Raw genomic sequence first — 15906 nt, forward strand, 5'->3', positions numbered from 1 at the left:
TGAGGCGTTGTAAAAAAAAGTATTCAACCAAAAAAAAAGTGTAGAGCTGCTGGCAATTCATTTAATTCCTTTTTAGCGAACACACAAGCAACAGACAGAGAGCAACATCAAGTGAGAGCGAGAGAGACGAAGCACTTTGAACGCGTTTGCAAATTCGATTTTATGCCCTCTGTCTGTGTTCATGTGCACACACACTCAGGAGAGAATTCGCGAATGTAGTGGGGCACGTGTGTTTCTCGGCTGCGCTACAAAACTTGCCAGCCAGAAGAGTCTTGTGCTTTTCTCTGCATGTGTGTGTGTCTGACGGTGATCACGCACGTAGCTCTGCTGCGCTTAGTAACAGAGAGCAAGTGAGCGAGAGAGAAAATGTGAGAGTAAGGCAAGAGAGCAGCGAACAAAACGCCGGTTCTTTTTTTCTTTGCTGTTTCTCTTTCTATAATTTTTTTCGCAGCACTTTAGTTTTCTTGGCTTTTTTCTTTACAGCATTTCAAATATAGAATATCAAGGGTCTCTGTTGGCTCTGGCAAATATGACGACGACTAACTGTTGCTGCGACAAAAAGCAACAAAAAAGAAATTTAAGATTTCGCAATTGTTGCCTGCCCACTGATGACGTCACATCCGATTTGCTGGAGTGCGGTGTGTGGACTATGTAGCCATTAGCACGTACGAACACACATTTGTACATAAGCACAAAGTACGCGTGCGTTTGTATGTAATGAGGTGGGCAATGAAAACCATATGACTAATTTGGCATTGTTATTGCATAAATCTGCGTCAAACAGCAGCCAGCAAAATTTCTCACTACAAACAGGCTGTGTAGAAGAAATATCGACGACGGCGACAAAGCTTCAGCGCTCAAAAAGCTCAACACATATACACCACATTCTTTGTGTGCGTTGGGTATGAAGTCATCGGCGTCGTCGCACACAGACGCACACATGCAGAGATCGTTAACCTTAAAGCTTGACATGGACAACACACACAGCACAGCAAGGTCGTTTCCTGTGTGCGGCTTCTTTTTCGCCAGGAGCCCGAATGAACGAGCGAGGACCACTTAGCAACATCTGTTTCTTGCCATCTCTGTCTTTTACCGTGCGCGCTAATCAGTGACCGGGGCTGGTTTTTGGTAACTACACCACAGTCAGGTACCTGAAGTAGCGCGCGTGGTGGCCAGACGCTTTCAACGATACTCATCATCATGGACATTGCTCAACTCCAGCAAACAAATTCAAATGTCTCCCATGTCTATTGTACTTCATCAGGTGCTCTGGTGTCGTGTCCGTAACCCGGCACATGTTGAAGTACACTCAATATGCGGTGACTTTTATGTTTGCCAGAGGCTTGTCATTGTACAACAGTGCATATCATTCTGTGTTGAATTTACATCAGTGCATATTATCCAATACTAATACTATACGTTACAAATCAAATTGAACTGTTACAATAAAAACAACAATCTCCACGAACAGGCGATTCACTTTTTTACTTTAGGGGTGGGGATTAAAGTGACGGCCAATTCTTGGTCTCGGGTGCAAGTGCACCTAAAAAACAGGTGGCCACGGAGACATTACTAAATAAAACGGCAGCCAAGCACACCATTTGCACTAATGTAAACAAAACGAGCAGCGATATTTAACTTGCATAGAAGTCTTATAAGAGGGGTTAGCTTCACAGAGGGATAGGGAAAGTGCGACAGCTGTGTTTGCTTATGTTTGATGGAATTGGCATTTGAGGTGTAGTAGAACTAGACTGCAGCGTAATAATGATACAAATAAAGCTGTCTCATTAGTTGGTTAGTTATAATAAGAAACTCGTTAATAGCTTACGGCCTGTCTCAATAATTTTTAAAGCCTGAAGAAAATGCAAAACCTCCAGCAGTAAAGCTCGGTGCGACCGCATGCTGATTTTTCAAAAATAAAAATTTCTCACTGCTGTGAGTATTTTAGTATATTCTAAACAGACGAAAATTTTTTTAACAGTTTTTTGTTGTCTGTTTTCAATGTAATTTTTTTTTAAATAAAATATTTTAAAATTTTTAAAAACAAGAAGATGCCAAAGAATGACTCTTGAAATATAACAATAATATTAATATATTAATAAAAATATATTAATAAAAAAAACATCGATGTTTTACCGATATATCAGCTGAGCGACTAATAGTGTGACCATTTTATGTCGCTAATGTCAAATTCATAATAGTACTCCTCAAACTGTACAGTTTTATTATTTTGCGTTGGTTGATTTTGAGTTATTTTTTTAAACAGAAGCCACTAAAGCGTTTTTTTCAAACTGGTGAAAAAGAATGAGAAAATATTTCTAGAATTGTCTCTAGGTTTTTTGTTGGGATTTGTAAATTAGTATAAAAATTGCATAAATTGGATATTTTAGAGATAAAATTATTCCTCATAAAAGTAAATATGATTATAACATTTAATATATTATAATTGTAAGTTATTTCTAAGAACGAAATTTTTCCTTCATAAATAACTGCGTAATTATTGATTGAACAAATGCTGAACATTCGACTAACGCCAACAAGAATTATGTGACTTTTGGCAAGATGCCTACAAGCGGTTCCATGGTGTAATGGTTAGCACTCAGGACTCTGAATCCTGCGATCCGAGTTCAAATCTCGGTGGAACCTGAGTTTCGAAGTTACTTTTTTTTTAATTTTTTTTATTAAGATTTGTATTTTAATGTTCTAGTAATAATGTAGCTGCACCTGCCTTTTATTTATTGTAAAATAATAAATTAATAATTTCTAAAGCAGAAAATTTAGCCTCGACTGCCTCTTAACGTGCGGTTCTTGCATCGGCTAATGGTTTGTGAACCCATTGACACATACAATATTGCCAGATAGTCGGTTTTGTTGATGTGGCAACTTTACTGTCAGCTGTTGGCTAAAAACAAAAAAAGCACAAACGCAAAAAAAACATTATTTTTCGCTCGTCTCAGTTTTTTATTTAAGTTTCGGTAAACAAAACGCACGCACACAAACATTGAGATATTATTTAATTCGAGTGCTGCTTTACATGTGTCGCCAATTTTTTTGTTGGGAATTATAAAGAACGCACAAAATGTTCGCGCCGTGCTTTAGCTTGTTGTTGTTGTTTTGCTATCAAAGTGCGCGCATTAAATATTTATTAGAATTGAATGCGTGAATAACGTGAATCTAAAAAAACGTATATCTCTTTAAACTGCATTTTCATTGAAAGAAACTACTCTGCCTTTGTTGTTGATTATGTTGAAACGCTTGCTAAAAGTGTCAATTGCAATTGTGTTGAGTTTAATGTTTACCGTTTCATTGGTAAAGATTGTTTTATTGATTTGGACATCATATCCGGACTGGTTGCTGCATTTCCACCCCGACGCCACCCTCGACAACGACGCCTTCCCCTCCTCCAGTTTTACAGCCGATGAATGGCTTGCATATCAGCATTTGCTGAGTGATAAAGGTAAGTGGAAAGAAATTGCCCATTTATACATTTTGTCTTCTTTGTTTGTTTCATGTGTGTATGCAACGCACACATGCGTAGTGTGTGTGTGTGTGAGTGTTGGGCGCATTGTTGCATTCTGCAAGTGTGTGTGGTCACAAAGCTCTTGCAGTCGCAGCACGTGCTAATTGCTCGGAAATCAAAGCTTTTTTCCAAGGTGCCAAAGTGCAGTCGATACATTTTAAAACGTAAAAGCCCAATTTATAAAATATTATATTAAAAAAATGCACAAAAGAAATATTAACATTTTGTAATGTTTTTAAAAAAGAATTTCCGAAACTCAGGTTCCACCGAGATTTGAACTCGGATCGCAGGATTCAGAGTCCTGAGTGCTAACCATTACACCATGGAACCGCTTGATGTTTGCTGTGCTAAATCACAGTTTTATAACAAACAGAGAAAAGCTGATCTCAGTAAAATGCAAAAATAATGAAGCATAACTAAAGGTGCAATCAATTTATTTATTTTTAGAGATCGTATCTTGTTTTACATATTTCTAAAGAATACTTAGTAAACAGAAAAACCTTTCTTTAGAAATTTTCAAAATTTACTAGCAGTTGTCATCATCTTTTGCATGCGTTGATAAAAGTAAATAATGAAAAGCGCATTGCAATTGTTATGGGCGCCAAAAACAAAAAAACAACCTGCTGGAATATGCTTGAAAAGCACAGCAAAACAGCAATGCGAACTCGCAACGAACGTGAGCTTTTCACTCCGAATTTTGTACTTCGTACTTCGGACAGGACACTCGCAATGCGTTCGGTTCATTCACAAAACGAAGTTTTCTGTGTCAAAAGGCAGCAACAGCAGCAGCTACAAACACACGGCTGTGAAACGAGCGTCGTGTATGTTTTTTCGGTATAAAATCAATCGTAAATGTCCTTAAATGCTCAGTTTTGGTTTTACGTTGGAGCCCGCTGGTTGATTGCTCGTCAGGACGCCGCGAATCCGTTTTTTTGGTACTACACAAAAAAAAAGAGAGAACCAAACTTATGAAATTCAGAACATAAACAAGCAAAGAAAATTGTTTAATGCTGTAATACAATGAAATCGGTCGAAGCAATAACCATCGAGTGCTTTGTTTACCAATTTGATGTGTAAAACTAAAATCGTTCAAAGGGATTCTTAGAACCCTAACTCGCGTCATCATCGAATATAACTAATTCGCGAGAAGCTACGACATTATCTATTATTCATTAATTGCCCTTTGTTGTTTCTTGCACATTTTCACATTTCCCCAAATTGTGTATTCTCTTTAGTTTTTTTCTTGTGGCTTCAGCGAAATGAGTGATGTCCTTTGTTATTGTGTCCATTATTCCGCCCACGGTCATAAAGTATTAATTGTTAATTTATTTTGATACCACACAGTCCCTTTCACGAGGTTCTCTGCTGTCACTTCCTGCCTTCCTGTCTCTCGCCTTCCGTTTGTCTCTTGACTTCCGACTGTCGCCTGACTTCATTCTCGTTTCGTCGATTTTTACGCGTAGCGTGTGGAATTAACTTGAACTGTGTGTGTGTTTTTTTCCTGGACATTCATGTGTCCGCAAATGGCTCAAATGCTTAATTATGTACCAAGCAGCACATGGGGAGCGCTTCAAGTGTGCCTTTAGATTAATTATTAATATTGAGCTGACAACGCTCACATAATAATTGGAATTGTTAATTAAGATTGACCAACTGAGAGGAAGGAAAAGGTTGTGGTTTAACATTTGGTAAACTCACGCGTAGTATAGGCTTAATATATTTAAGGATCAGCACTAAGAGCTGCAGAAAGTATAAACTATTAATATGAATATACTTAAAAATATGTAATCAGGTTATACTTCTTTGAAGCAATCTAAAAAAGTGTTTAAAACTCAATTATTAGCTTGCCTAATTCATCCACTACTATAAATAGCTTATTTTGTCAAGAAATAACGTGATAGATTAAAGAAAAAGTCATTTAAATTTTATAAAATAAAAAAGAATTTTTGATACTCAGGTTCCACCGAGATTTGAACTCGGATCGCAGGATTCAGAGTCCTGAGTGCTAACCATTACACCATGGAACCGCGATGATCCACGGCGAGAAAAGGTACAACTTCTGCTGCTCTCGCTATCTCTTTTGCACCTCGAAATAGACAAGAAAATGCTTAGGGCAGCAATTTTATAAAGAAAACCAGTCGTTGAATGTGTTTTGCGGTTATTTATAGCACGACAAAAGAATGTGATTTAACAATCACAATCAATAAGGTATGCGAGGGGAGAAAAACGAGTTGTAATGGGCCAAGCAGAAGAAGGCTAGGAATTTAGCTAATGTTCTTGTCCGGCTGATGGCAGCATTTACTTGAAAAGGAAATAATTGTTTGGTAAACATTGACCAATAGCCGACGAAGGCGCAGACAAAATTCCGTTTGCTTGCAAGGAAATTGAAAGGAAATTGTGCTTGTTTTTTCTTTTTTTGCTTGATGGAGATAGAGAGTGAGAGAGAGAGATGTGGAGAGAAAGGGTCTGTGGCTAAGCAAATTAAAATTGTTTGCGGGAGACGCTCAGCACACGTTAAAAATGACTCAAGTGTCGAAACAACAGCAACAACAAGCATAACAACAAGAAGACCAACAACAACAACAATAACAAGAACAAGAAGAAGAAGAGTGTGTACCATGTGCACATAACAAGAGGCTAGCGCCTCTTTATCGTGTCGCTCTCTTTTGTCTCAGCCTGCGTTGACTGCCATAGCAGCCGCCTTCTGCATGCAAGCAATTTACCATACGTGTGTTTGTTTGTGTTTGTGTGCGTGAGTGTGTGTGTACATAGCACAGAGCTCTGTGTGCTGAGCTGCAACTGTTTTTGTTATGTAGGCCAAGCCGTCAGACGCCAAACGGAAGCCTGCTGCTGCTGCTATTGTTGCTGTCCCACTCTGGCCAACTGTCATTCAGTTACATCATTGTTGGATGATGTTTCTGTTTCTGTTGTTGTCGCTGTCATTCCGCTGCTGCTGTACGTGATGTCGCTGGCGGCGCTCTTTGTGGTTAGTTATGATTATTGCCATGGCCCTTGTGAGCATTTTGTTTACTTCTTCTTCTTCTTCTGCTTGTCAGTCACATTTGTCAGCCCACAATTATTATAACACAGCAGCCACAACCGCAGCTCATTCTACTGTCTGTCCCTCTCTTGCAAAATTATCATATTGCGCCTTTTGCGATGTCCTTGAATTCAAAACAAAGAGCATAAAAAACTTTTGCGCATTTCAACGCAATGATAATTTAACTGAGAAAAGCTGCGATGAATAGTGCAAAATGGGATGGAAAGCCAGAAGGGGGATCAACAGAGGATCTGGACTGGCGACAGTATGACCGCAGTTGACTATAAAAATATACTAAAAGGAGATCTTTCTCTTTCTGTGGGTAATCTTTTACCCACACTAGAAATATACTATTGGCTTGAAAATATACCACAAAGTAAATATTAACGAACGCTGGCTGGGACTTAAAAACCTAAAGAAAACATTACGAAATTTGCAGTCATAAAAGTGTCAGCAAAAAAAAAAAAAAAATTGAAGAAGAAGCAGCAGCTGAAGCAAACCCGCATTATGGCAAGTTATGGCTAAGCTAAGATCTCCATTGTGTGTACATTCGAGTCGTAAAGAATCTGCAGAGGGTAGCATTTATTTTACTTTTTATACACAACACACACACACGCTCGTACACTACACGAGCATGCAATTGTGTTTGTATTGAGGAAGGAAAACCCAAATAGACGTCAGCCACTTGGCGACCCTAAAGCAAATGAACAGCTCACTTTCATTACAAATTCCAACAGCAAACAGACACACACACATACATATATACACTTACACACCGGTATTTGAGAGTGAGAGAGAGACAGGCAGACAGACAGCGGCAAGTTAGTGCTTATAACTGCAGACAAAGTTTGTCAGCTCGCATTACGCGGACAGCGGGGAGAGAGAAGGTACACTCACTCACACTCACACACGCACACTTAAACTCACACTCACACACACACATATTCAGATTGGCTGGCTAAGCAAACAAAAGTGTGGCAAAAACAAAAATGGCGCCATCAATGGCGATGATGATGTGTAGAAGGAAGATGTGGAGACTACACACACACACACACGCACATGGAAGCAGACTCTGTCATTGTGAAATTATTGACTCACACTCATATGGGGGCGTCTGCGTGTGTTAGTGTGTGTGTGTGTGTAAGGTTTATCAATAAATATTTGTTGACATTGGAAGAGAGAACAAGATACAAGAATGACGAGAGTGCGAGTGAGATGGCAGACTATCTTTGGGGAATATGTGAATTATTCTTGCTGTGCAGGCGTCGAAAACTCATAACATTTTAAAGATGTCATCTTGACTCGTAGGTGGGGGTAATTGGAAAATTTTGTACATCGAGTGAAGAACTAAATTCAATCTAGATTTATTACCGTTTTGACTGGCTGACGAGAATTTATGCGCTTGCAGAATTTAGCTATATAAAATGCATTGAATAAAAATGGTATATGATTCTCATCTCTTACTAAGAGATCCGTTAGTCTCCTCATTATTCTTTCATTTGCCAAACAATCCCTGAATATATCTTCCAACAATTAGAAAAGGTCGCTGTTCGAAGGCTTTTTTATATAAAAATTGATACCACCTATAACAAAAATTGAATGAATTTCAATTCAGTTTGCTGTGAAATTTGAGACAAAAAATTACCTGATCACCATTCAACCGATTGACGATTGTCACACAAATATCAGCTGCCTTGACACCAGCTTGCAGCGTCAGCGAGGATAACATTGTGGCCTCCATTTCAATGTTGCGTATGCCCAGCTTATGGCACTCCTTGAGGAACTCCAACTTGGCCGCATCGTCGTATTCACAAACAGCGCCATCGATGCGGCCTTGACCTGCAAATATTATGAAATGGATGAGCGTAAGTCATAGCATATCTTTCTCAAGCTATTAATACTAAAGAAACATTTTGTAGACATTGTTGGCTTTAAATTGTATAGAAATTCGCTGCGGTTGCCATGCTTGAGTAAATAATAGTTGAAAAGGGAAAAATTTTGGTCGCACAATCGATTGTACTAGAATAAAATGCAAATGGAAGAAGAAAAAATATCTCTCAAATTTTTTAGGTCGAATACTGATTAGAATCGTGTACAACATTGTTTTTTTGCTGATCAAAACTCATTTAATTGTATTTGTTTTGACTCACCATCGTTTTGCTATAGTTTACAACAAAAGGTAACTTTTGAGGATTCGCTCATAACTCGTTCATGGTTTTAGTCTTCCAGCTGAGTGCATCGGATAGTTTCGACAGCCTAGAAGTATGCTATTGTTTTTGCTGCTCACAGTTTTGACCTTAGAAAAGTCATTAAGCACTCGAAAGCATATTGAAAGTGCGCTTCAAGCCTGAGAGTCGAAGAGTGGAGGCTTTGATGTGCCTTCCTAACAATGCGCTAACAATGAGAAAGTTGTTACGACAACAGAGTGAAAAGTGAGAAACATCCAGCGAGAGGGATTTTTACATAATACTTGGACTTGGCTCGCAACTTTTCATTGCACAAATTTCTTGGCTCGATTCCATGGGTCGAGCATTATATTTTCGTTTCAGTTTCAGTTTCTGTTTCCTTTTTTGTTGTTTTTTTTTTGTTTTTGTTGTGTATGTTGGCAGCGAGCTTTAATCTGAAACGAGCTTGCCGCCCACGCCTAATGCCAATTCCCAACTGATTTCGCCTTTGGCAGAATGCTGTCGAAACTCATTTGCAAGCCAACCGAACAAAAAGAAAAGAGAGAAGAAAACAAAAACAAAAAGAGAAAGAGAAAAGAAATTCAGCATTCAACATTTTCTGACTTGATTTTGCAGTTTGTTTCGCGTAATGCAAAACTTTTGCATAACTTAGCGAGTCCCGAACAGTTCCCAAATAGATATGCATCAAAAATGCCAAAAACTTGAGGCCGCAACTTTTTTAATAAATTTATCACAAGAAAGTGAAGAAAAACAAAAACCAAAAACTACACGAAACACGTGTCGACTGCTGATGATAATTTACTAAATTTATTATTTGTGTAAACAACTAAAAAATCAATAAATTCAACGCAACGTCGCGTCAACGAATAGAATTTATATACAAACTAATATATATATAAAACATAATGTGGTCGCCGGAATCGGAGATAAATTCCATTGCCATGGCTACAACGATGCGACATTCGCAGTCCTCGTCCTCAGGTGAGTTGGTTTTCGCTTTCGGCCAATCAAATGCAAAGCTTTAAACGTAAATTTACAATTTCCCTCTGGATGCGCTTTGTCGTCGACTTTTTGCTTCTCTAATGCGGATACGGAACGTATGCGCAATATTGTTCTCTTACTTTCGATTGCTTTGCTTGCAAGTACTTCCGTTTCCGTTGCTGTTGCTGTTGCTGACCCGATTGATGCCAGACCAAATGACTTGGCTTGGCAGCCTGTTCCATTTGCCTTGAACTTTTCGCGCACGATTAGAGGAAACGCAATAGAGCCTTGACTAAATACCCCAAGTCTAAAGTTCTAGTTCAACTTAAAGTCGAGTGTCCCCAACAAAAACGAAAACGAAATGAAACGAAATGCCTGCGACATTATTCACCACGGGTTCAAATTGCAAATGCTAATGGGCAGCAAAGTGCCGTTATGCACGTAATCTCTAAAATGCCAACTACACATATAGGAATTTAGTGTGCACTTCGTCTACAGCACGAGCCACACAAATAAGTTGTGCGATTCCTAAATTTGCTCTCTAAAGTTGCCAGCTTATAGTTGATGAATATTTTTAAAATACTTCCCATTAAATTATCGTAAATTTCCATTCAAATAAATGTATTTCTTCCAGTTTATAGTCGAAGAATATTTTTAAAATATTTCCCATTGAAATATTGTAAATTTCCATTAAAATAAATGTATCAAAACAATGAATAACATTGAATTTATTATGATTATTAAGCTAAGCATTTTCTAATGTATATATTTTTATATTCACTTGGATTTCATTGTTGTTAGCGTTGGTTTTATTTTACAGTATTAAAAATAGCATTTAAAAGTCTCTCGTTATTTTATAAACATAGTCTGGCAAATAAATATGATTAATGTGAAAAATATATTTATTTAGTATAAATGAATTGCAATTTATAATTTACTGATGAGGTAATATATACTGATAAAACGTAACCGATTTAAAAATACAGCACATTTCATAAGAATATGCAATTCAATGTCACAATCTCCGTCTTTAATTATCTCTAAAGTCAATACTTTGTCTGTTGTGACTGACAGATTGATAGAAAGTCATTGTGCTGATTATCAAGTATAATTATAGACAGACAGATAATAAACGCTTTGCCTTTAGGTATCAAGAATTTCACAATATTTTATAATAAAGTTTTGCATTCGAGGAGCACCAAAATGAATTATGAGCGTAATAATTAGTAAATAATATAGACTGATTAAAACCAATTTTTTTTCTGAATAAAAATATAAATCAAGACATCCCTTCTCGAAACCCATCGCGTTAATAAAATAATTGCTTCTTTGAAATATAGGTTATTAAATGTTATTATCATTTCGCAAGTATTTAGTTAAAGAAAAGAATTCAATCGAATTTGTAGCTCACAAAGATTTTAAGAACGAAATATGTTAAATTGGTTTTGGGAATTTTTCAACATCTAAAAATGATTAAATCATATCAAACTTTAATAATAGTACATTAATAAAATATACCGAAGGCTATATGTGGTTTATCAATATAGTACTACTTTTAAAATGTGCCATACAGTACTAAACATACCAGATTGTTAGCAAAAGAAGCTGCCACCCATGCAAAAGTATTTCTTAAATAACTTTTACAATTTGTATCTGATCGCATCCAAATTTTTGCCTGCTACATGCATTTCCTAACGGCAAAACATTATAATACTCTTCTACCCTATGGATAACGGGTGTAAACATTTTATTGATATATGTTTATTCGCTTTAAATAGACATCCTTTTCATAACATCCTTCTAATTTACATTTACATTGATATAAAGAGATCATTAAAGCTAAAGCTGTAATTTATAGGGTCTATACTTTTATAGTCTTCGCAATTTAGTTTTGTGAATTTAAAACTTAACGAAAATATAAATATTTTAAGCAGATATGCACATCGCACTTCAGACTGAGACCCGATAAAAGGGTTGTAATGGCCACATAATAATAATAATAATGTTGTTAAAATCAAAATCATAATTGCAGTTCATTTTGACTTTCATACTTGAAATAAGTTGCAAAAATTTGCAAAAATGTTTTCCACAGTCACATTTATGGATATTTAGGCCTTCCAGTATGTTTCTTCTGAACACTTCAATCTAACAGGTATCTCAGCAGTCGAGCAGACTCGCGTTTGTCACTCAACTTTTTCGCTTGTTAGGCATTTGCCAATTGGTGCAAGGTATGGAAATATGCATTCCTATTGAAGTGCCTCCGGTTGTGTGTCCTTCGCAGCAGTTGTGTGTGCACACACACATCCATATGTACATACATATGTATATTTGTATTACTGTGCGTGTGTGTGTGTGTGCACACACGCAACTTCGATTCCAAATGCCAAAGTGTTGCAGCTTCGTTCGTGCAAATTTGTTTATGTGAATTCGCATATTGTGCGACGAGTGTGTGTGTGAGTGTATATATGTGTGTATGTATTTGTATGCTTGTGTGTGTGTGTTGGAATGTGCATGTTTTCGGGCACGAGTTTGCTGCGTTTATTTTTCGACCATTAATTGCCAGGTCTGTGCCACGCTGCCACATTCATGTTGCACGTGTTGTTGCCGCTGTGTTGCACACACACACAGTGTTGCAGCTTAGAGAGGAGGAGGAGAAGCGCAACGGAAACGGTTCATGTCTGTTGGCCATGCCAAAGCGCAACATTAATACCTTGGCATTATGGTTTTAACCCAAATTAAGTTACTTCTATGTGCGGTCAGGCTGTCTCTCTCTCTCTCTTTCGCTCTATCTCTCTCTCTGTCTCTCTCACTTTTTCACTTGCAACTTTTATCGTTTGTCGTTCCGAGTACTTTGCTGCGGCATTATGTGGGCGCCATTTAAGTTGCAAATTGGATTTTGGGCTCAGCGAACATATGCTCAATTAAATTCGCAGCAGCCAGCGCAAAAATCAAATAATTCTCGTTAAATGCGTATCAAATTCGCTACAACTGCAGCTGTGAACAATTGCTTTGTGCTGTGATTATGTTGCATGCTTCACGAGGCTTTAAATTAATGCATAAATAATGAAATTTATGCATTTTGTGCGCTATCCAAAAAAAAAGCATCCCGTGGGAAGTAGGTTAAGCCTCAGCCTCTCTCTCTCTCTATGTCTATCTCTTTCTCTCTCTCTTCATTCGCATTGTATTACCCGCAAAAACGGTTGGCATAACAAGCATGAAGATTGAAGAAGTCGAGCAGAGGAAAGAGGAAAGAGCTTGGAGTTCAGACCCTGGCTGCAGTCGCATTACTCGTAAATTTAAAACACTGCAATCTGAAATGCATATTCATTTTAGCTGCAATGCCTTCTCTCTCCCCTCCTCCTCCCTCTCTCTCTCTCTGTCTGTATATATAAGGCTTTACTCTGGCATATAATATATTGCGTTGTATGTGTTGCACACATAAACAACAATATAATCGTTAAGGATGAAGTGAAAAGTGTGCTTCGCAATATAACTACCAAGAGGCAGACATATTAAATTCCTTTTAAACGTCTCTCAATATTCGCAGCCAATTTAACTGGGCTGGGATAACAAGCTAAAATAATGAAATACTTTATGGTTGTTCTTAGAATTTCAAGAACTATTCAGTATAAGTTAATACAGTATATTTAAATACTAAACCTAAAAGAAATGCTTTGGTGCTTAGAATGTTTGAAATATAGCTTAACTAAATTCCTAGAATAAATTGTAGTTCATTGTTAATTATTGTTATTGTCACCAAATTTTGGTTGCTTTAGCTCCAATTATCTTTGAGATCTAAACATTGGAATATATGAATAAACAGAAAAGAACTTGATAAATTAATAAAATTACCTTTGCGATATACCAAGTTAGTATACCAAAAGAAACTAACACTTACTGCACACATATTTCGGATATAATATATACTATACTTCAAATATACTATACTATATTTCAAATATACCATAGAGTGCAAAATATACTAAGTGGCTGGCGCTTCTTAATAAATTAACAAAGTAACCTAAATACTAACATTTACTGGATTTTCATATATAAATATATAACAATTTACAAAGTATACCATATAGTGAAAAATATACTAAATTACTGACACTTCTTGATAAATTAACAAAGTTATATTTTCTACATTCCAAATTAGTATACCAAAAAATACTAACATTTACTGCTAGATATATTTCGGATATACAAATATTACTATATTCAAAATATACCATAGAGTGCATAATATACTAAATGTCTACAACTTTTTGATAAATTAACAATACATGAAATACAATTATTTATTGAATAAATTCTAAGCTGTTTATCTTATCTTAAAGACGGACGAATATATATTCGTCGCTGTTTGAAAAAAAAATACCTTATTTTATTTTGCTTCATATTATTAATAGGTTTATGAGCAATCAGCTCATAAGTTGTAAAAAATAATAGTTCCAGGTGGGTTCAGTATTTGCTGGTAAATAGTTATAAAAAACTTGCTGGCTGAACTTCAGATTGACTTTTTACAAACTCAATTCCAACAGCCAGAACATTTGTAAACTTTTAGTTGCGAATTGTAACGAGTGATGCAAACTTTATAAAACTAAACAAAACGTGAAAGCACAATCAATAAACAATATTTGTTTATTCTTTCAAAGTTTTTGCTACACTTAAATTAGCATTTATATTTTGTTTTTTTGTGTGAGTTGTTAGAGTTTGTTTTAGTTTTTAAAAAGAAACTACTGTTAGGTTGAAAGCAAACATGTTTTAGTTTATATTTGTACAGTATTTTAGTTAACAACTCTTTAAAGAATATAATGAAATATTTATTGCCATTGCTAATTATTTCTGAATAAAACGATTCCGACTTTAATCAGCTTATTAAATGAAATACATAAAAGAAAACCATGCCACTTTGTGGTTTTCTTAATCGAAATCAACTTTGAAGGCTGCGCTGACATTAAACGAGTTAAATGATACGAAAGATTTTATGAATTTCCCCGTTGCTGCATAAAACGCGGGAAATTGGGCTTATTATGGATTATTATGTGCCTGGGAAACGGGGCGACAGCCACGTTGACAGTAAAGCCAGCACGCTGCAAGTTGCCGCTGTTGCACGTTGCACGTTGCACATTTCTCGCTCCTGATTGGGACGTCGAGTCAAGGCAAGGCAAGGCACAAGCAAGCTTTGGCTTTAAAGATGACATGCCAACCACAGACAAAACACACACAGCACACGTAAGGCAAACATTGGCTCTCAGCATGTTTTTTGTGAGCAGGGCAAACCGCAAAAAAAAAAACAAGGAAAAGCCGTAAAAGTGAACTGGTAAAAAAAAGAGAGAGAGAAAAAGTGGTGCATTGAGGCTGCCTAAAATGCAACAGCTGCTGTCGTTGGCTGCGCTTGTTTAAACGGCTTCGCTGAAAGCCTGAAAGGAGCTGTGCCCAGGACACATGTCCAAAGGAGGCAAAGGCATGGCAGACTGCTAACAACGACTTCGTCGGCATCTTGCACAGCATCAACATGATGAAGACTATCATCATCATCATCATCGTGATAGTGTTCATCATCCTCTTTGAGTTGCTCATCATCTGTGTCTAGGCATCATTTGCAGCCAATTGAGGGACACAATTTGTGCAAATCTTCGACTGCAGCTGCTACACAGCCATTTATCCCAAGTGAGAATTCTTACAATTTTATCGCATAAATAAAATCCTTCTGCCACTTGACTAACTGACTGATTGCCAATCAATGCGCCGCATTTGTAACCAAAAAAAAACCTATTTCGGGAAAAGAATGTGTGATGTTCTATGTCTCAATTGCATCTTTAATTATGTGACAGCGTAAAGGAAATTCACAGATGGGTGTAAAACGAGAAAAACTAAAAATTCGATTTAAGTTTTGTGCTGCTTTAGTTTAATTCCAAAGGTTTTAAAATCTTTTTTTAAGTCATTTAAATTTTATTTGCTTTTAGACAGAAGAAGTTAGTTGTGAACAGTGAATATACCCATTTTTATAAAAAAATATCATAAAATATACCGAAAATTATAAAAAATTACTATCGTATTGAATAGAATATTATATAATATAATTTAATAAAATATCATAATCTTTATGTCCATACAAATACTTTATCACTATTTCTGAATTTATAATAAAATTATTGTATATACAATATTCA

General features: G+C 36.5%; 3 non-coding genes across 3 annotated transcripts; 1 reads left to right on the forward strand and 2 right to left on the reverse strand.

Annotated features, from left to right (window-relative positions):
* Positions 1-2574: 2574 nt before the first annotated feature.
* On the forward strand, positions 2575-2646 carry Trnaq-cug (transfer RNA glutamine (anticodon CUG)). Its single transcript has one exon. It is a non-coding gene; the product is annotated as a tRNA-Gln (tRNA).
* Positions 2647-3778: 1132 nt separating this feature from the next.
* Trnaq-cug (transfer RNA glutamine (anticodon CUG)) lies at positions 3779-3850 on the reverse strand. The gene has a single exon. It is a non-coding gene; the product is annotated as a tRNA-Gln (tRNA).
* Positions 3851-5475: 1625 nt separating this feature from the next.
* Positions 5476-5547, reverse strand: Trnaq-cug (transfer RNA glutamine (anticodon CUG)). The gene has a single exon. It is a non-coding gene; the product is annotated as a tRNA-Gln (tRNA).
* Positions 5548-15906: the final 10359 nt, after the last annotated feature.

Source organism: Drosophila albomicans, chromosome 2L (genome assembly GCF_009650485.2).
Source record: "Drosophila albomicans strain 15112-1751.03 chromosome 2L, ASM965048v2, whole genome shotgun sequence".
Classification (NCBI taxonomy): Eukaryota; Metazoa; Arthropoda; class Insecta; order Diptera; family Drosophilidae; genus Drosophila; species Drosophila albomicans.